This window comes from Gallus gallus, chromosome 2, assembly GCF_016699485.2.
Source record: "Gallus gallus isolate bGalGal1 chromosome 2, bGalGal1.mat.broiler.GRCg7b, whole genome shotgun sequence".
Lineage (NCBI taxonomy): Eukaryota > Metazoa > Chordata > Aves > Galliformes > Phasianidae > Gallus > Gallus gallus.
This window is the reverse complement of record NC_052533.1, coordinates 58,321,277-58,344,091: the sequence shown is the minus strand read 5'-3', so window position 1 is coordinate 58,344,091 and position 22,815 is coordinate 58,321,277. Positions and strand designations below refer to the sequence as shown.

General features: G+C 39.2%; 1 long non-coding RNA gene across 50 annotated transcripts in view; it reads left to right on the top strand.

Annotated features, from left to right (window-relative positions):
- LOC124417794 overlaps positions 1–22,815 on the top strand; it is a 320,851-nt gene that overhangs the window by 248,004 nt on the left and 50,032 nt on the right. For 22 of the 50 annotated variants that reach the window (XR_006936143.1, XR_006936185.1, XR_006936174.1 and 19 more), the window contains 2 exons: positions 445–14,767; positions 15,352–15,458. This is a non-coding gene — a long non-coding RNA (uncharacterized LOC124417794). Of the gene's footprint in view, positions 1–444; positions 14,768–15,351; positions 21,724–22,815 lie in introns of those variants that run through there. The other 28 variants (XR_006936141.1, XR_006936146.1, XR_006936175.1 and 25 more) reach the window with 17 other exon arrangements.

Here is a 22,815-nt window from a genome sequence, read left to right as displayed (position 1 = left end):
TCTCCTGCCTCGCAAAGCACTGGTGTTGAAGACAAGAGATAGGGAGATATTTATTTTGTGGTTTTTTTTTTTTTTTTTTCCTTTTTTTTTCTTTTAAAGGGAAATTCTTTATAACCACTAGAGAGGGACATGTTTCGGTCGAGATTTTTCCCCCCCGAGTGAAATAGTGGACCGCATCAGCATCCGATTTGGGTGCATCATGTGGTTTCTCATGTGATGCTGGTCTTGCTGCGCTTTGGAGGGTGAGCCTTTGTGACTCCACTCTTGGACAGTAACATCCAGCAACATAGGAGACTTTGGGGAGGGGGGGGAAAGACACCCCCCTAGGAAAACCCCAAAGCCCAGAAAATAAAGTTACAGCCCTTTATTATAGTCATAATTTCTTCTTAACTATTTTGGCTTCTATTTTTAATTCTGGGTCTTCCCTCTTCTCCGTTCCTGCAGGCATGAAGCTGCACTGTTCAGAAGAAGCAAGATTCTTTCCTCACAGCTACGGCACTGCGACACAGCCTGCTTTTTCGCATTTACCTGGGTGGCTGCTGCTGGTTCTGCTGCTGCTGCTGCAGCCTCGCTGCCTGCGCTTCACCCCAGCTTGGCTGATGCGAGCCTCCCTCGTCTGCACATTGCTAAGGAAGAGAAGCGATGGAGCCGCAATTTTTTTGTTGGTTCTGGAAGCAAAGGGTTGTGATGTGGGGTTGTTTGGGGGTTTTCTTTTTTTTTTTTTTTTTTTGGTGGGGAGAGAAAGGAGGGATGTTAATCTAGGGTGGAGTGGGTAAAAGCTTAAAGAAATATGATGAAAAGTAATCCAGTGCTCAACAAGGGCATCAGCAGCAAGAATCCAGCCTCTGCTGCTCCAGAGGATTAAGATGGGGAAAGCCACAGAACTGCAGTCGAGTTGCACCTCAGCGTTGTTCTGGAGATGGATAAACAAGGTATTGGTCGTATCTGCCTGCTAAGGCAAAGACACGGGAGGAAGAGCGAGCGAGAGAGTGCGTGCAAATGCAGTGGAAGAAGGAACGCTGCGTGCTGTTTGTCTGATTCTGTGCATTCTCAGTGTGGAGAGGATGGTGTGATTAAGAAAACAATGTATGGATAGAGGCACTATGAATTGTAGCTCGAACACTCCTGATGCTGTCAGGGAGGGAACTGATGAGCTAGGTGGCTGCAGCAGTATCCCCAGGGAAAACAGCGGCCATGCTGTGTATGTATGTGCTTATGTATGTGTGTGTGCTTATGCGTGTGGGAGCATGTACAGACATGAAAGAAAGACATTTCTGACCAATTTACAGAGGAAGCTTGTCACTTTGATGGTCAGCCTTGATTGCAGCTTGTATTTTCAGCTCTAGCTCTACACCCAATTTCTGAGTGAGGCAGCACTTTGCGAATGCAGATGTAGGCAGGATTCTTCTAAGAAATATGAAAGCAGATCCTTTCTGTTTAACACCTTGGAGCACTGAATTTTCTGCACTGTGTTGAGAGAAGCTAAGGGGGAGGGGATCATTTTCTCCATCTTACAATCTTTATGAACACAGCTATATTCAGTACGGCAAAAAAATTCTATGTTCTAAATAGAAATGTGATCAATCTAATCAAAATAAATGCATCCCAGATGACTTCTAGACCAGCTGGCTACCACAGTCATCAGATGGCTAAATGCTCAACTGAGCATTTATAGTCAGGATTATATTTCTTTTTTCTTTCTTTCTTTCTTTTTTTTTTTTTTTTTTTTAGAATTTTAAAATCAGCCTCTAATTAAAAAATGATTATTCCTCTATTAAAAGAGACAGCAGCTAGCAGCAGATTTTTCTGAAATGTACCTGTTTGGTTTTCTTTTTGTTTTTTGTCATTGTCATCTGATTGGCTTGGGCTCTTTTTGTTTATCTGTTTGGTTTATATTTCTGCGCATGCATTGAGGAGTCCATGCTTTTAGAACAGGGAGACTTGTCACAGTGCTTGGCATACTGAGTTCAGCTGGCAGCTCAGGTTGCCCATAGCTGAACAATGCAAAAATAGGGAAAACAAGTACTGCAGTCAGCTAGTGGGGTTTGGCATGGCTTTTAGCAGCTGCCTACTGAGAAAGAGGTTTCTTTTTTCTATTCTTTTTTTTTTTTCCCCTTTTATACAAATCCGTAGACCATAATGTCATCCTAAAATGCGTACGGGGGGATTTCCCAATAGTCATGGTGGGCTACCCTGCAAGATGCCTGTCTGGCCCTTCCACTGTTTGTTACCCTGTCTACAAAGGCTGCCCTGTGTGTTGGATTATATTTAGCCAGCTGCTGGGTAACATTCTTGTGCTGGGGGCAGAGGAGTCTTATTACTCCCATACTGTAGTTTTGTGTTTTCTTAAAGAAAAATAACCTTGGCAATACAGCAGGCTCTGAAAAGAAGTGTATACCACTCCTGCACCTTTCTGAAACTGCTGTGCTTCTAACTCAGGCTGTTTTAAAGCGAGCGAGCAGGAGGAAGAGTGGCTCTTAGCTCATAGCTTCAAAGCTGCAAAATGTCAGCAGCTTGTAATTAGGAACCCGTGGTTACGTCAGGGACTGTATCTCTCCAAGAATAGCTGTGTGATGTGTGCCACAAAGCAAAGGAAGGCAGTCATAACCTGGTTCTCGAGCCTGCTTTGAACAACAGAGCGAAATGGATTAATGAATCAGCTGCATTCGTAAATCAGAGCTGGATGGCTTACACGTATGAGACTGGCTGCACTCTGCAAAAGTGAAGACTGAATTATCGGTTTGTCAGAGGGCACACGTTCACCGAGTGGAAGTGTGAATCCTTCGGAAGAAATGCAGACAAGCCATCTGTCCTAGGAAATGTCATTCCCGTCTCCATCTTGCACAGGCAGCTGCGTGCCACGAGGCATAGGAGGGAGCGACTGGCCAGCCGCACCAAGGTGTTTAAAAGCACGCATAAAATTAAACACAAAGAGCCAGCACACCAAAACTCAGCTCTGGCGTTGCAGATTTGATGCTGAAATACCACCCCAGTGCAGACCTACTGCGCTCAGGTGTGGTTTCTATTAAGGCTTCTCTGGTTAAGGGATGGTGCAAAAAAAGCCTTAGCGCAACATCTTGCAGCCAAACGTGGTCCTGGGGGTGCATTGGGAATGCTGCGGCGCTGGGCTGCCTACTCCACAGGGACATGGCTGGAGCTTTCTGATCCCTGCTGTTGTTTTTCGGTCTGGGCTGGCTGCTCCACAGCACTTAAGCGGTGAGATTGCAGGGGTGCTTACCCTGCTCTGACCGGCCTTTCCCCGTGCTGTGGCTGGAGATGTTTACATGGCTTTTATCGACAGCCCTTCACCAGTCAGTGTGCATTGCTGCCTGTTTTTGGCAGCCTGGTGTGGTTCCCTGCTCGCAGTGCAAGTCAGCTGCAGTTCTGCTCTTTGTGCTGCTCTTTAATTTACCAGGATAGGTAGATTGTATTATGCAAACAGTGGTTGTGGGTTCTGTTTTTTTTTTTTTTTTTTTTTTTTTTCCCCTGACCGTGAACACAAATTTGTAGGAGGAGATGACTCTGTATATTAAACCAATAGCTCTTTGAATTGTGTGTAGTATAATTTAAATATACTTACTTTAATTAGTAGGAGCTTACAAAAGCCGGCATTGTCTGGGGCTGTTTAATTTACATCGCGGCCTCTGTCAATGAGTGCAACCTGCCTGAACAGAATGGCGTATTCTGCACAGCCGGCAGGGTGGAAGGCGTTACTTTGTTTGTGTTCCTTCCAACAGCTGGTCATTAATGCAGGCCCCATCTCCAGAGTGAAGTGCCGGTGGACATGAATGGCCGCCTGATTAATGCTGCCCCTCGACGGCTCCTTCTTCCAGCAGTGATGCTCGCAGCAGAATAATGCAGCGTGATTTGATTGCGCTCTAACAGGGCAGTATGTCATTGTGTCACCAAGCAATTGAGGTTATTATGGGGCAGGGCAGACAGACGGGACAGTGGGGTTACTAGACCGTGGCATTTTTAGAAATGCAGGCCTGACCTACTTAGAGTTATTCTTGCTGGCTGGCAGCTGCATGGTGCATGGCTTGTCCTGATAGGCTGAGGCTGTTGCTAGGGGGAATTAGCATGAATTTTTCCACATACAGACTCAGTGATTGAATGATAAAAGCTGACTGGAATTAAAGAGATTCGGTTCAGTATTATGCAGATTTATCTCCCTTGTTTTTTCCTCTCTCAAATGCATAAAAAAGGAGCAGAAGACAGTTTGTTTCCATTCATTTTTGACCTATTTTTTTTCCAGAGGAGGGCAGAAGCACTGTGAATTTTTGATCATTTACTATTTAAGTCGCTGAAATGATATGACAGTGGGCATGCATCTTTAATGTATAGGAGATTCAAATTCCTTCTCTGCAGAAGGGAATGAAATGAATATAGTTTATACACTGATCAGACCATCGCCTTTATTTATTTATTTATTTATTCTCTATTTGAAACTATGTCAGATTCTCTCATCTGGAAAGGGAAAACGTACACCAGGTTTTATTGCATAACTTCACTCTTGGCTATTTTTAGCTATCTGCACTTTACAAAATTAGTCCTGTTTGTGTGGCTGGATGAAATGAATCCCCAGACTGTGCCTCCTGTATGCAGATACACGCACCCAGGATATGCTGTAGTGTGCCGTGTTCATCTGAAAAGATGCGCACACACTGCAGACATAGCAGCTCTGCCTGTTGGCGGAGAGCTGACGACTGGCCTTTAAGCTGATTGATTAGATAACCTCTTGTGCATTTTGAAGTATTTTTCCGGCTTCAGTTTGAAGTTTGATTCTCTTGATAGCACTTTTTTATTTATCTACATCTGCTTAAAACAGTCATGTTTTTTCAGAGAATTATGTGTTCCCTCTGGAAGTAAGTAAAAACAATACTCAGTGAAGACTTCTTTGATGTAATTATGGATATTTCCTTTGTTATTATCACTAATTATAAGATATCTTCCTCCAAACCGCAGTACCCCCTGTGTGATCCTTTACCATGCAAAAGGAGTTACAATTTAGTGCTTATGATTTTAAAAGGGTTTTCATGGCAACACCTCCTGACATCACACTCAAAGAATTGTGACTTTCCAGCATCTGGGAATGAGGGAGAGGGACTCTGAAGTCTTTGTATTTGCCAAATGAGTGTGTGACTCATTGCTGAAAAGTGTGAGCTCATTTGAGTTTCATGTGAAATACCTGGATGAATGAGACACTTCTCAGAGCAGCATCTGTCAGGATGGCCAGAATTACCCCTGGAGTTTCCTGGCCCCCTGCCTCAGCTCATGAAGTTTCTCTGGAGGGTTTGAAGGTGAATCAGTTAAACATGGAGACATACATCTGAGTGCATTTTGTAGTCTAGGCAAAAGCATTTGATTTGTACAGATTTGAATTTTCTGTGTCTCTTTACCTGTTGGTCATTTACTACTGAAGCACATAGCTCTTCCCTGTCTCTTTCTTCCAGACAGCTTTGTGGATTGACAGACTTGTGAAGGCATGAAAGTGAAGAGAGGCTTTATTGGAAACCCAGAGGTTTCTCCTTCTGGCTGTGTTCTCACCATCTGTCCAGATGTAACTCCAGCAAGTGTAACTGTGATGCAGGTCCCACTTCCCACAGCAGGAAACCACTCCTCCCAGTATTCTCTTGATCAAAGCCCTATTTCTTGATCTGCTTTCTTGTGGGATGCTGTTAGTGGCTTTGGCTTTGCACCTGGGCTACCATTTTCACTTTGGCATGTCTTCCAAACCTTCTTGATGTTGTGTTTTCTGCTGTTTCCCCTCATGCTCCCACTTGCATTCCATGTGATAAACCTGTTTTAGTGATGAGAGAGAAGGATCAGGTCGCGGAGAGGTTTACTTTTGGGAGGGTAGGCAATGGCCAGGCTTTGTTTGGAATTGTATTTTAAAGTTCTCACCCTCATTGAATGTAGCCAGTCATAGTTTCACCCAGTTGACTTGCAACATCAGCTAACTTGGACATCAGCAAATCAAAACTACCGTACCATATTACATTAATTTCAGTGGAAACATATTTTTTAGAAAAATCATAATCATGGAATCATAGAATCACTCAGGTTGAGAAAGACCTTAAAGATCATCGAGTCCAACCATGACCTAACCATACTACCCTAACAACCCTCTGCTAAATCATGTCCCTGAGAACCACATCCAAACGATTTTTAAACACATCCAGGAATGGTGACTCAACCACCTCCCTGGGGAGCCTATTCCAGTGCTTAACAACCCTTTCAGTAAAGTTTTTCCTGATATCCAACCTAAACTTACCCTGGTGCAACTTAAGGCCATTTCCCCTCTTCCTGTCACCTGTCACCAGTGAGAAGAGACCAACCCCGCTCTCTCTGTAGGCACCTTTCAGATATTGGAAGAGAGGTCTCCCCCCAGCCTTTTTTTCCCCAGACTAAACAGCCCCAGTTCCTTCAGTCTCTCCTCACAGGGCATATTCTCCAAGCCCTTCACAAGCCTTGTTGTCCTTCTTTGGACCTGCTCCAGCACCTCCATGTCCTTTCTGTACTGAGTTGTAATGAGTTGAGTATCATCTTATTTTGGCATATTCATGCTAAGAGCGAGCCCAGAGGAAGGCAAGAAACAATATTAAGCATATAGTCTATGGAAAAGAATTATATCCCTGATATTTGTTTGGGATTTCAGTACAGTGAACGTTTATAACAGACATCAAGTCAGTCAGTTTTAACAAACTGTCAAGTGACATATTAAATATGAAAAATGCAGTGCACCAGAAATTGTACTCAACATTAGGTTACTATTCTGCAAGTCACTTTAAAGGAAATTACCTCAAATAAATTAATGTGTGAATTGTCTGATCATAATGCCTGGGATAATTATAAGTAGCAGAAATGTGGAGTTAATGAAACAGAAACAAAATCTAGCTCTTTCTATGTATGTGTTTATAAAGCATAAGAATCAGGGCACCAGAAGAGTTTGAAATATATGTCTGTTGAAAATACAGTCAGTTGTGTACATTCCTTCAAAAAGCATGTTAAGAATTTTCTGATTGTCTCCTCTGAGGTTTCTATTGTTGTAACAACTCACACCTCCCACCCAGAAGTTGCTTACCTACAAAAGATTGTGTTGCATTGTTCAGCATTTTTGTACCATGACCTCTCCTGTGAGCTGTGAAAGATCTATTGTGCTGTTTCATTCTCTAGGGTGGCTAAGCGAGTGCTGATTTACAAGTAGCATATGCAGACAATTTTTTCTTCCAATCAAGGATCCAAAATCCTACCACTATTTGAGTTGGCTGTGGTGGTCAGTGTATTCCTCACCCAGGAGTCTTGGCTGGTTGTGCACTTTGTGCATTTTGTGATGTCATTCAGCTTTCTGGTTTTCTGAAAAGGAGCAGAGGATGCAGGATATAGAATGGCACATCTAGATTCCCATGAAGGGATAATGGCAGCAAGGAGTGAGCTCACTTCCAGACTTTACCTCCTGCCAGGACCTTTAAGATCAGTTTTTTCTGCAGCAAATTTGTTTTGGTTCCAATTTCAAACCCAAAGTAGGAGGAAGTGTATTATATTTCTTAAAAAGTGGCAGTTGACGCATTCCTTCTACTGCAGTACAGGAGGGAATACAAATGTTTTACAAATTAAAATAATCCTTACAGTATTTTTTTTCCTGTGATCCACTAAGATGGAAACTAATTCTGTAACATTACCTTCAGCCAGGAGCAGCATTACTGTGGCTCCCACATTCATATTTTTCCTGCATGTGTGCGCCTATATACTCGGAAATACTGTACACACATTGTGTGTATAGTATATATACAAAAGACACAGTATATATATACTATACATAGTATAGTATATATATAAAAGACACAGACAATTTACACAAGTGCAGTATTGGAGCATACATTATAATGTGTAATCACAGTTACCTCAGATTAATACCAGAACTGTGCTTCCAAGTGTTCAGTGCTGGCTTGTTTATGGTGAAAGCATCTTGACATACAATTCGTGCCATTTCAACACAGAGCATAACCATCACATTAATCCTGTCATCCCATTCACCACCACCACCGACAAATGATGCTGTGTAATAGAAAGATAACAAAAAGGGGACATTATGGTTAAAAGTAGTGTATAATTAGATAGGTGGATTTCATAACCACTTTTCATTTTTTGTAGTCACAAGTGATGTAAAATGAAATGCTTGATAGCTGTTTAAGACAGAGAGACAATTTTTTTCTTATTGTTAATTCTTCCCTACTGCTCTTAGGTCACACCTGTTTCAAAAGTGAGTCCAGACTTAAATCTTGACAGAGATCATGACCTTACTTCAACCAATGGCTGTTTTATCCTGGCACTCACTGGGACCAGGTATCAGGTCTACGTATTTTCAGCTGAACATGTCTTTGTCTCTCTTCTCACTCCAGAGTGTAGTATTTCTATTTCTGAGTTTTCATTCCTCTTTTCCTCTGAACATTCTTTGAATGCTTGAATCTTTAAGCAATAAATTTGCCCTTGAGTATTAGAAAATACGAGGAAGTAACGCTTTCCTACTGAGTAGATAAGGTTGAGTTGGGGTTAGTCTCCATAACTTTGTGTTTTCATATACTTCTGTTTTCATCATAAAATATCTTTTGTTTTGATAAAATGAAACAGCAAGTGAAACAAAACAAAACAAACAAAAAAAGAATGAGTCCAGTCTGTAACAGTCTGTGGAAACTCAGGGAATAAGGTGGTTATGTTTTGACCTACAAAGATAGGGCCCAGAAGTGCAGAGGCAGAAAAAAAGCAGTCTTTAAAAGGAAATGCTTTCTAGCTCTTTAATGACTTATTCTGTTATCATCACTGAAGTTAACAATGGATTCCTTCCTTTAAAAACAAAAACAAACAAACAAAAAAAAACTTTGATGTTACGTAAATAAAATGCTCACATCCACATCCAACAAAAATATTAATTTGGAGGTAGGTATGCCACAGTTGTGTCTAGAGTTTGCTGTGTTTTTGTTGTAAGCCTGACAGACACAGTAATTAGGCCTTTCCGAGGTAAAAAATGTTTGGATACCTCTAAGTTGAAAGCATTTGAAAAAATGGAAGCCAGTAGATGACTGTTGGTAATAGATTTTTTTCCTATGTTATGCTACTTGGAGAACCCAGGCTGAACATAGGAGGAGACACTGTGCTGCAAACTTGGTTTGGTGATGGTTGAAACACGGCTGATGAATCTTTGGGTAAATCTCCTGTTCATGAACTCTAATAATGGCAATATATTATGGATCTCACTTACAGTTCCTGCATGCAAGTGCAAGAATACATACACACCATCTTAGCTGAACTGAATTGTTAGTGAAGCCATCTCCAGCGGTGCTATTCTTTTCTTATTACTCTTTTGAAACTCAAACCTGCAGTTGTTTATAACTCACTGATGAGACTACAAGTTCATTGTCTCTCCCAAGACTGGTAAGGTTGTATCCCTTTCCCTCTAGCTTTGGCTTAACTCCACTCATGTAAACTTTATGTACCCATCCTTTTTGTGTGGGAGCAGAAATTTTGGTGCATATCAATGCCTTATTTGCTCCGCTATAGTCACGTGTTTGCAGCAAGTATTTTCTGTAAACAGACAGTGAATAGCGCACTTGTCTTGCAGTTGGTCTTGTCTTGGATTTCTTGGCATTACACTCACTATTCCTAATATTTTTGTGGTATTGGAGAGACACTTGTAAATATCAAATAAATAAGTAGCCTCCCATGGTGTCTCTTTTTGTAGTGTCAGTTTGTATTTAGTATGTTAGCTGAATATGAGAACAAAATGGAAGATACGAATACTAAGCACTGCCTTCCAAAATACTTTCCCCTGTTTTATGAGAGTAATCTCATTTATTTTAGAAGAAACAAGTAAATGGCATACCAAGGGGCCCAATCAGGCAAGTGATATTTGATTTCACAAAGCAGATTCTCATGTTATGACGCATTTGCAAGGAGCAGGATGGAATAATAATGCTGTGCAGAACAACTTGCTTGTGTGCTTTCAAATAGAGTAGATCATCTGAAAGCCACGGGACCAAGCAAAAGCTGAGACTGGTGGACTGGTTGGAGAGCTGTGCAAACCAGGGCATGACACCTGCTTGTCCAGTTCTCCAAAGGGATTTTCCAAAGTTTCAAATGTTGCCAGCAGTTGGTTGCCTTCTTTGCTCAATCATATTTACAATGTTTTCAGTTTGATGGTGTTTGTAAGGAGAGGTAATATCCTTTATTCAAACCACCTCTCTCCCTTGGCTTTTTGATAGCCTTAGGCAGTCCTGGCTCCCTCATGTTCTATAATTCTCTGATATTGTTGTTGACTCTAATGGTGGTTAAGAGCATGCAAAATAGTCAGAAGCCCAACAGGATTTTGAATCGATAGTGTTCCATAGTTTAAGATTTCTATATGGATCAAACATTTCTAATACATAGAAAGCTAGAGGAAATCTCAGGCAGTGAATTTCTGGCTGTACTCCTGTGTTGCTTAATGATGGATACCAATAAATTCAGTTATACTCTAGGCTTGTTGCAATTGTTGGCTTGCAACACTGCCAATCACACTGGGAGGAGACAAAACAGAAAAAACAGTGTTTTCTCAGGCAGAAAAATCACTTTACTGAGTACGGTGTGGTGTTTTGTTTCACCCTTAAAGAGTCAGCTCAAAGATCCCCTGTATGTTTATGATGCATACTAGTGTTCACTGGTATTTATTTTAATACCTTGTATTACCAAAACTTCTTTTGTGCCTTGAACTTCATGCTGTAGGCTGAAAAGTGGACTTATGCAGCCAGAACACTGAACACAAGCCTCCTGAAAAGTGTTTGTATTTTAAGATGGTACTCTTGCACACTTTGACGTACTAGCAGATCTGATAAGCTTTGGGAGAAAATAGCATAGTATGGTGCTATTACATGAGGAACTGGTATGCTATTGAAGAGAAGTCATTCCATAATGTGATTTTTTAGAAACTATTTTGGTGGCTGTGTTTGCTTAGATGAATGAAACAAACTTCAGTGAAACAAACTGAGCATAGTCATAAATGCAAATTCAGTAATAAATGTCCGTGTGGAACACAGACTTCCCACAAAAGCATTTTATTGTTTAATTCACAGGGTGAAAGGATACATTTGTTTTCAAATATAGCTGTTAGTTGTAAAAGCTATGGTTTGGGACATAGAAGTTGTTCTTTTGGTGAAAAGTGTGTAAAATCTTTCATGCACATTCATTGTGTTTTAAGCCCCAAGGTCAGAATTCAGAACCTGGCAATTCCGATAAGAATGAGAAACTGATGATAGAAATGAAATGTATTTTGGGGGCAGTTTTGCAGCCATGTGCTTTATTTTACAGAGCAAGTATGCAATTTTGCTTCAACAAACACAGGCAAAAGTCATCAGAGCTTTTCTTTCTTCTCCCTTCCCCTCCCTTTTCTTTCCCCTTTTCTCTTTTTTTCCTTTCTTTCTTCTTTTTCCAGAAATACCCAAAATGGTTATACCTGCAAGTAGCATTCAAAAAAAGCTTCATCCTCCCAGTGTCAATGCACAACATTCCTCTTTGCTCTTACACCCCCTTTACTTGCATTTTCCTAGATTATCTTTCTCTATTGGTCTACAATCACAAACAGCAGTAACAGCAACAAACAACAAAAAACAACAAAGAAACAACAAAACACCCTCTGTTCATCCGTTAGATTCAGTTCTACACAGTCCCCAACAACTTGGACTGTCACTCCTTTTGCGTGCTAATGTTTTAAACACCTGGTCGCCCTAGTTTTTGAGCCATAAAGACTAAATGCATGTGCCGGCTTCCATGAAGCCTGTGATGGTTTCTTGATTCTAGATGATACCCACACCTTCCTTATACCTGTTAGAGTTTGCGTCATATCCATGCACACACATACCCATTTTTTAGAAACGATAGAGAGGCTTTTTGTCACTCCTTAATCCTTTGTCAAAGGGTAGAAAATGCAGTGTTTTTCTGTGTGAGCTGGGTGGACATCAGAGACTCTTCTCTTTCTTTGGGTCCCACAGCCCTGCTTTGAAATATTTTTAAAGAGATGAATAGGGTGTAGTTGTAGCTTTAAAACGATGAACTTTGCACATCACTGCAATAAATGGTTCTCCTTTTTATTCTGGGGTCCAAGTTGAGATAATACACAGAAGTAAAGAAAAAAATCTGGATGTCTTCTAATTTATTGTCTCCTGACTTTTTTTCCTCCCTTTAATTTATTTTTGGAGTCTGGGAAGAAAAGCATGCCAGAAAGGCCCAGTGTATTGATGTGTGAAATTGAAGTAGTTGATGATTCTTATGATCCAGACACCATGCCCTTTGACGAGGTTAACATAAAAAGAAACATACTGGAAAACACACACTTAAATATGAAAAATTCCTTAAATTCAGGGTGTGTTCATGCAAAGTGAAATTTTTACAGTGTGGAAAGCATTAAACCTGATCCAGAAAAAACGTTAGGTGCCCTAGCCATTGAGATGTGAATCTCTTTAATCCACGCAAGCATTAGAAAAATCTGAAACATGTGAAAGTTCAAAAGCTGCAAAGCCATTACATGACTCCTTATTCATTTCTCAAATATTGTGACTTTCTATTGAACTGTGAAAAGGCTTCTTCTTGTATTTTTTTTCCCTTTTCATGAGCAATATATCAGTCACTCACAAATGCGTTATTCCGCATTGTGAAGCTGAAAGTGAGTTTCATTTGGTTGTGTCTACTTGGGTATAAATCTTTGATTTATTTCTGAGCATTTATGTAGCATTTCAGAAGTTGGTCACTTGCACCTTTTCAGCATTTGCTGTTGGAGAAGGGGAAAAGGCAAGTATTAGTGGAATGTCAATGTTGTTTTTCTTAAGATCTCTTAGACTTTTTTTTTTTTTTTTTTTTAGTCTGTTTGCTCGAATGCAGTACTTACGGAGATAGAGTTGCTGAGAGGTAAGCTAGAGATTGCTGTTACAGTGCAGTGTCTGAAAAATGGCTCTTTATATAGGGCAACAACCTTAACGGAGAGCAGAAGGTTTCACACTGGTTTGTCACCTGAAAATGGGACTTATTTTTATCAGTGAAACTCCTGTGAGAAGATCATGTAGTGCCAGAGAGCCATTGGAGCTGTTGCTTTTTTTTAAATGATAGCAACTGCAGAATCTGATGGAGACTTCCCGAGTCCCTACCATCCTCTTCCCCCCCCCCCCCCCCCCCCCCCCCCAAAAAAAGTCTTAAAAAGACAGAGAAGCCTGTTATCTATATGAAAATAGCTGTCAACCTGAATTTCACTAACTTGCCAGAAGATGTATCAAACAGTGAAGGTAGTCAGCTAATTTCTGGGTCTCCTGAGAAGACCACACTCTCAAGTGATGGACTTCATTTAGAGTTTGTAATCTAAGGAAAATATATGACTCAAACCTCTGCCAAGGCCCAAAGAGCTTAAATGTAAATATGAGATAAGGACTAGCAGTAGTCATGCCAAGGAATTGCAGCAAAACAAAGGCTTATTGATCAAAAAGGTCATGGAAAAGAGGACAGGGCTTAAAGAAACTAGATTTTTTTTCATTTTTATTTTTTTGAGTTGAATGCAAAAATAGTAACCCAAAGATGGAGTTCTGTATGGCAGGCATCTGTCAAATGCATTCTTTTATTTGTCTGCACAAATAAAGTGAATATCTATAATTCTCTTGTTTCATAGAATGACTTCCAACCATAGTCTCCAGAGTCTTGAAATAGCAAATGTGTCCCTCTGATTAAAATGGAGAATGTGACAACAGAAAATGCAGTACTGTGCCTGGGTCTTCCACTTGATGCTGTTGGGCTTCTCATGTCTTGTAGGGATATGTGTAAGGCTGCTCACATATTATGGTAGGCAGTGACTACTGATCTATTACTGTGGTACGTAAACCTTCTCAAGGGTTTGAAATAAATACCTGCTGTTGACTTCATTTCCTTGGTGAAGAAGGCTTTTTTTTCTTATATGTCTGGTGAAGGTTGTATAGGAAATGGTGCAATACTTGCTATCTAGGATCCACAAGTTGTCAACCTTTCGTATCATGAAAAACAGAAATAAAGGACAAATTTCTATTGCGAGACTGCTGGAAAAAGATTGTAAATCACAGAGATCCTAGTTTCATCGACTGACAACAATCTGCTAAGTGATGTTTGTGTTTTAGGGGCAAGCGGAAAAAGAACATTCCCTGCGAATGACAACTGCCCATCTCATAATGTCATATTGCCATTATCTATGAATAAAGAAAAAGGCCCATTATGTTATGTCTAACTAGAAAGAAACTTAACAAAGAAACACACTGTGCTGTTAAGGAGAGGAAGGAGAGCCTTGTGGTTAGGGCACAGGAGATGTTGATTCAAATTTCTGGCTCTGCAAGAGCCTTCCTCTGTGACCTTGAGTGACTGGTGTACTGCTTCACTCTAAATGGCAGCAGTACCCAAGCAGGAGAGAGATGGGTGCTGAGATGGGAAAAAGACCTCTTGAAAAACTGGCATAAAAATAGGAGCTACATAGTTTGGAGTCTTCTTATTTCTTTTTTTTTTTTTTTCCCCCTTTTTTTTTTTTTTATTGTTGGGGTAATGTTAAATATTAATAATTTAATATTAATAATAATTAATAAACCCAGTAATATTAAAACTGGATTTGCTTCTTACAGAATGAGAAGACAGTTTGGGCCACAGTCAGAATTTGATCAAGACTTGGGAATTTTGAGGTTCAGACTTGTGGGCTAAATGCATCTCTACCCAGAATAAGATTACTGTCTGTGATGAAGTATGTTTTCAATTATACTCTGTTAGAAAAGTAATGTGAAATTTATCTTAAGTTGTCACGGTGCTTCAAAGCATGGGCTTTTCTCTTTCTAAGTCCTTGAACAAATGCAGGATGTGTTGAGGCAAAACTGTTTCCAATTAAGTTGATGCATAATGCTCTTTAATGTTTCAGGACTTCAAGTTTAACTTAAAGAAAAATGCTTTAGCCAGAGTTCAGAAGGATAATTCAGATAAAATTTCCTGGAAAGCAGTCATTTGCCTGAACTCGTGTGGCTGCAGTATGTTGGGAGCTCAGTTAGCACAGTGTGACACATAGCTATGAATCTCATCACAACCATGCTGACAAATGTAAAGATGCAACTCTGTGTTACATCACTGCGTTTTTATTCTGTATTGAAGAACCAACTTCAGCTCCCTTGTCAAGTAAGGGGCACTTAAAGCATATACTGCATTAAGAGAAATAAAAGTGATTCCAGGAAATGCCTGAGCTGCTTGCATCCTGTATAAATTTTTTGCTGCCTTAAGTGTGTGTTGTTCAGAAGAACGAGTTTCTGGTGTTCCAAGGCTTGTTTTTTTTCTGCCCAGCTGAAACATCCCTGTTCATCACTCATCATCCTGTGGAGTTCTAGCCTGAAAACTTATGTCACGCTCAAGATTAACAAGGGATTAAGAGTGAGCAATGGATTTTCCAGGTAAATTTATGTACACGCACTGCAAATTATTTGTTCAGGTTTGATTTTCCTGCTCTTGTTTGTCAGTTTTTGGAGCTGTTACTGCAGGGATTTCTGAACTGCTTTGGCAATTTTCTGTATGCTCTTCCAAATACCTGCCACCTCCATCCCTGCTCCCCCTGTACAGACACTTTCCTGCTGAAGCCCAACCAGTTAGGTTACGCCAAAGTTGAATTTCACTCACGGATGTTGGCTGCTCTGCAATGCCTTGACTGCTCAATTTTCTTTTCCCTCAAGGCCAAAATTAAGTCTGATTAGAACACATACTAAAAACTGGATTTGGCAAAGGTAAAATATATGTGAAAATGATGATAAAATAAATCCTTTCATTTTCACGATGCCAAATAAGCAACAAAAGTCACGTGACATAGGAAAAATGCCCAGTTTATCACCTTGGCCAAAATCTTGTCACACGAGCATGTTTGGCAGTCAGTGCTGAACGGATTATGAATTTTTTAATCTTGCAGAAAAACAATTTTTAATTTTGAAGAATGAGGATCATTGTGGATAAAGATGGCACTGGAAGAATCCTTCTAAGCGTTGTGTATGTAGTTGGAAGGAGTTTGTGCAAGTATTCAGTAATGCATTAAGCATTTGTAGGAAGCAATAAGAACAAATACTCAAAATTACTGCATATCTTTGCTGAAGATCAGAACATTACTTTAACTTATCTTGACAAAAGGAATCTTTTCTGTGGTAGTCTTTTCCCTACTGATGAAGTGTGCCATACCTTGTATGTGTAACTGTGCAGTGACACAGGCTATAAGAAGAAAAAAGCTTGGATTTCAGATTTCTACTTGCTTTTGGTGTGCTTAATACCAGTGTTAACAAATTAGGTCACATAGAAATTAAAGTATTGCTTTGGTTATGGATCCAGTTATCTTGTTGGCCAGAACCATGACCTTACTTATGCTTGGTTATCTTAAAAGCAGTATCCTTATTTTGTTTTTTTTTTTTTCTAGAAAAGCAAAATCAAACCTCTCTTATATTTAACTTCTTAAAGTTATTGATTGCAAGCTATTTTAAATAAACTTAGTGACTCAGAAGATGCTGGAAATTTGAAGTATTTTGATATATGCACCATAGGATAATTGTTCTACTTCAGGGTGATATTTAGCTATATTACCCATGACAAGTGTGCTGTTTCCCTTCTCTGTGCTTGTAACTCTAGGAGTATCTTCTGTTCATCTGAAGATGGTAAGCTCATCTCTTGGTGTAAATAAAGATGGTATGCTCATCTCTTGGTATAAATAAAGATGATATGCTCTTCTCTTAGTAAAAACAAGAAAACCCAGGAAGAATAACCACAGTGTGATATGGATTTTCGTAGAGTTGGGGATAGTATTATGAATATTCTCATAACAGGAGACAAGAAAAAAAAAGAAAAAAAAGAAAAAAAAGATGGGGGGAGAGGCATTTACTTTCCTTGGGGAAAGTATGAAAAGATATCATTCTGGACATCTGGACTGTGACTGATTTCTGCCCAGCAGGTTTCAAATTTTGCAGTTGTGTGTAGAACTGCATCCTGGTCACCACTTTGAATTATTTATTGTCTTACTGAGTGAGTCCTGTCTACTTTCTTAACCATAGCAGAAATATATTTCAGTGATATGTCAAGATGAGACTATTTGAATGAACAGATTTTGAGAGAAGGGGAAGAAAAGTTAAAAATATCTCAGTGACAGAGGAGCAAAACCATTTGATATAAATGAACAGATGCCTGAATGAAGAAATCTCCTTCTAAACCAATGGATTTAAGACATTGTTATTACTTAACATTTATTCCAGTATTTAATTCACATGCATTATTCTTTACTGTGAGCATCCATTCTGAAATTATTCTGTAATTTGCTCCTGTAAATGTTGTACTAGTTTCCTCCACACAAAGGACTGAATGATTTTCACAATAAATTGTACACATTGTGGGAAAAATCATAGAATGGCCTGGGTTGAAAAGGACCTCTAAGATCATCTAGTTTCAACCTCCCTGCTGTGGGCAGGGTCACCAACCACTAGACCAGGCTGCCCAGAGCCACATCCAGACTGGCCTTGAATGCCTTAGGGATGGGGCATCCACAACCTCTGTGACATTGCACTCTACCATGCATTATGGTGGAGTGCAACTTATTTTTACCATCTCTGTCTTTCAAAAGTCTTTAAAACTTATTTAGAGGAGAAATTGCAGCTGCTTTTGTCTGAAAGGTGTTTGTATGACTAGCAAATATGACTAGTAGCATGACTCTGCTTTAAAATAACAGTGACCTAGATCTTGCAATAATGGACATTATCTCAGTAGTCATAGTTGGGAACATTTGAATGGTTCAGTTTTGCATTAAGTGAGACCTTACACAGATTATATGGCAGCAAGGAGATCCCTAATAATCAGAACTGTTGTGCATTATTGACATGTGATTTCAGACAGTTTAAATACCATCTGTATCTTTTCAAACTTTAAATAAATAGAGCATATCAGTAAGTGGTATGGGTGAGAGAGAGAACTTATGGATTTTACAATAGCTTGACTCAATCAAGACCATTTCCAACAATTGGTGCATGTTTATCATGGCACAAAACAGAGTTCAAGCATTTCAGAGACTCTGCCTGGTCTGTCTTTTGTCAGAAAGATAGAATTGTGAACTGTCTTTAATTAACTGGTATCATACACTTTTACCCACCTGTTGATTGCTGCTTAGTGATACTAATTTGATTTTAAGCACATTTAGACAGAACAATGTCTGTTTTGACAAAAGTATCTTCACACAGGATATTTGTTGCCAGCACATCAATAGTTTGAGTGTAGCACACTACTCTGAATACTGTCTGGTGATCATGGCTTTAGCCAGGGAACAGTGAACTGCATGTGTCACCTCAGTGAGTTATTCAGGTTCCCAAAGGTACAGGTGCACCAGGAAAAGTTTGATAAGTGATTGATCGAAGTACTTTGCTACTTCCCTTTCCTCCTTTCTGTATTCCCTTCCCCTCCTCATTTTGTAGCTATCTAGCAAGAAAAATATACTGATTTTAGCCCTTAATTATCATTGAGAGAATCATGGACCAAGAGCATCACTGTTGCATTGCTGTGCACTAGTCAGATTTTTATATGCTTTTTTTTAGTATATAACTTTGTGGCCAGTTTTTGATCATTGAAACAGAAGACATTCAGAGAGTAACACGTCAGCATTTTAAGGTGCTCAATTGTCTGTGTTACTTTAACAGCACATAAATGATCACTGCATTCCATCAAAATGCTTATCTTTTGGTGGAGTTAGAACTGTATCTAAAGCAGTAAAAGGGGATGTGTCAGTGCCTAATGCTTTAAATCAGGCCTTTACATGAATTCATGGATGAGTTTACTTGGAAAATATTGACTGTCATTGGAAGACAGAAGCTGGACAAAATTACCAGCAAATCCTCTCAGCAAAGTAAATCTGTTGACTGTCAGCTGTCCTAGATTCTAGAGTGCAAAACAGCTCAGCCAGCTGCTGAGCATCAGTGGCTCAGAGAATTGGGGAAATCAGGTTCTGTTTGTAAGGATAATTGGATTCCATTTTGGGGAATTTGCAAACTTTTAATATTTTAAATATTAAGTAAAGGAGAAGTAGTTTGTTTCCACTGTTGTGTCTGGAGGACCAAAGGATTATTTTTTTTTCTCTGGTTTTAATCCCTTAGGACCTCCCTTAGGACTTTAGCGTCCATGTTGCTTTACAAAGGCCTCTTTTGTTGTCCTTGAGAAGGACTTGACTTCTCCCCAACCTTCCACCCACTCCCATAAGTGGGTGAGTAGAAAGTGTACAGAGAGAGCAATGGTTCCATAAGGGAAAGCAGACATTACCTCCAGGATCCCAAAATCACAAGTCCCACCTCAACAGCCCTCCCTTTTATCACTGCTAAGGTTTCAGTGAGGCTTGAGACTATAGCAAGAGTAAACACAGGATTTATTTCATTTTTTAAAATTTTATTATTATTATTATTATTAAGTCATAAAAATCTCCCACTATTTCCTCCTGAGGATCCGTGATGTTTTCCTGCAGGCCAGTAGAGGAGTGTATTTACAGCAGTAAGTCTATTTGGTTTTGTCTCAGACACAGTGCTAAACAAACGGATTCTTTTTCATCCTTCTAAACTGATTTTATGGGAGGGCTCTCTCCCTCCCATAGGTTCTGAACCTAAACTGATATGGATAATAACTCACATCCTCTTTGATTGCTTTTTCCAGTTCTCCATGAATAGCTGGTAATCATCTTGATCTTTCAACCCTATATTTGGACTGCTACCCCATTCCTAAGGATGTACGAGGGATGTTCTGAAAATAATGCCTCCTATTTGTTTAGGTTGACTGACAACATCAGAGGCAAATGTTGGTGGTATGGCAGTAAAGGCTGAAATTTCCCACCAGTATTCCGTTATGTTTTGTTGCTGTGTGACAGAGGGCAGCAGAGGAGCAGTCTGACAAGGAGGTTTGTATGAAGCAAAGGTGTGTCAATGAATTCCTCCACGTGGAAAACATTACACCCACTGACATTCATCGATGCTTGCTGAATGTTTATGGAAACCAAACAGTGGATGTGAACTCAATGAGGCAGTGGGTGGTGTGTTTCAGCAGTGGTGACAGTGAAAGTGATTCACCTCTTTTGGTGCATATCTTTAGAAGTGCAGCATGCAGGCTCTTGTTCATGGATGGTGAAATGTGGAGCTCATGGTGGTCACTGTGTTAAAAAATAGTGTTTTCTAGCTTAGAATTTGCTTTATCAAATAGTGTTATTGTGCTCCTTGTATCTAGTGCATTTTCTATGTAAATAAATAGGAGGCATTATTTTCAGAGTGACGTACATAGACCAATTATATTAATTAAGCAGCATTGTGTAAGCAGTTTTTTCCAAAACCATCATGGTTTCTTCTCATCCAAATATCACATAATAAAAGTGATATGATGAAAAGAATATTCTCCACCATTTTTACTCAGGAAAATAGGTTTGAAATGTACGAATCATAGAATCATAGAATGGACATTACTTTTCCTGAAAGCCAGAACTGGAACACTCCCCTTAAAAGTAATAAAAATTATTACAATCAGTTTAAAGGAAAAGGTTTATATACAGATAATATATATTAACGTTTTATATACATATAAGATGGAGGCAGAGGAATTGAGTTCATCTGGGTGTCAGTGAGGCTATAGAATCCAGAGCTGGGATGGAAAACACTTGCAAGAGTATCATTCTCAGGGACAAAGACAAAGTGAGGGATCCAGAGGAAAATGTGAAGGAGAGAACTACGGAAGATCCCTATGACCTTGAAAGAGAGTATAGATGGAAATTCAGAGGAATGTTTTTTTTTTTTCTACGTATCCAATGTAAGGAACAGAGGAAATCTTGAAAAGCTGGACCCCAGACATGCAGAAAACCTGATCAGTTACTCATAATTACCTGGATAAAATTCATGCTCTTGAATAAGACTGATAGATACACAACTTCTGTCAGAAAAAAAGTATATTTAACTATGTGAATCTGATTAAAAGTTACTACACTGGGACAATAAAAATAAGCAACAAACATATTAGCTTAAAAATATAATGAATAATTGTAAAAAAGGAGGATTTCAATCTTAATTATTTGACTTTAGGGTCAAATTCTGAGTGCAATTATAGAAAGTTCATTGAAGACAATAAATAAAAAAAAGAAACAAATGAGGGGGAAAAATGGTGCTTCTGTGAGATTCCGTATAACTGCATTTTTTTTTCTCAAAGATTGAGGTTAATCTTTTGTAGTTATATTTTAACTTAATCTGTTTTGATTTACAAAAGGTATTAAATTTTCTTTTCTTACTCCTGCACCTCCATTACAAAATTTTACGTTCAGTATTCATTCCAAACATGGATAATTTCATTTCCCCTTACTCTTTTCCATGCATAGAACAAGCACCATTGGTTAGACTGACAGAGCTTACTGGTTGCTCAGAAGCAACATACGGTCACCCTAGAGCTTTCCTTTGAAAAGTCTGAGGCCCTTGCATTATGTCCTTCTGCCTTGTATCATCTTTTCTCTTGAATGGAGTGACGTTACTTCCTAAAGCAACTGTGTTCTGTGAAGAGTTCTGAGTAGTGTGTTGATTCCGCTGAGAGGAATATATGCTATGAGACAGCCTGACTTCACAGAACAACTATTTATGTCACAGAAAATAAGTCCCTTGGCAGAGATATACCAAAATAAATTCTTTCAGAAATCAATGGTCGTGACTTTTGAAGATAAAATTGAGCTTTTCTAATGTTAATAAATTTAAGTTAAATTATGATTTTTTTTTTTTTGAGTTTTGTGAAATAAATTTACTTACTTCTTGAAGCTGCCTGTCAGTAATACAGAGGACCTGGGAATAAGAGAACTGCTCATCTCTAATGATCTTTGCATGTACTTCTCCCGCAGGTCATTGTTAGAAACCAGTTTTTTCTTTAGAGTGAACCAGTACTTCAGCTCCTGCGTAAAGCATTGCTTGTCCCTTAAACATAGGCTTTCACCTGTCAACTCAAATTTGCCTGCTCAAATATGTATTTGTATTGTGTTGCCAGTGCACAGTTTAGAGTGCAATTCTTTAGGGCAGTATTAGTACTTTCCTTGCAAGAAATAGTATCTTCCTTGTAACAACTGCACTTTGTGTAAAGCCTAGGGCATTGCAACACTGAATAGAAGGAAAATACTTGTTTTGCCCTTACTGTACAAGTGAGAAGTGGGATGTATTCAAAGACAGAGACTTATTTGTTTATGATTTCTATCAGTGATTGCTTATCATAAATATCTTCATTTTTCTGATTTTTCTCATGGTAGACTGAAATGGAGTATTAGTAATAGTTTGAGATGCCTTTCTTGTGTAGCTGACATTCTCAAATCTAAAGCTTAATTCCTGGATGGGAAATGTTGTCTGCAGTTTTGGGAATAGATTGGTATCTGTAGGACAGGGCCTAAAGAATAAAGAGGAAAAGACCATCTATTATCAATAATCTTAAGGATACCAAAGCTGAAAGAATTCTTTTTAACAAGGGAATGTCTTACCAGTGGAGAGCAAAAGCAGAATGATGAGATCTTATTTAAGTTAAATGCTTTTTAGTAAACAAATTGAGCGGTCATTTATCAAAACATTGATTAGTAAAAGGTTTGCACCGTTCTTATAGTGTGTCCACTGATGGATGTTATCTTAGGAGATGGCAAATAATATTGCAGAGTGGCTGGAACCGTTTGAACTCATCAGCATGATATCAGCAAGTAAAGCGTCAGCAGTGCTCTTGTCTAAGAATGTTTTGTTGGCGCAACTCAGTGTACAAGACTGA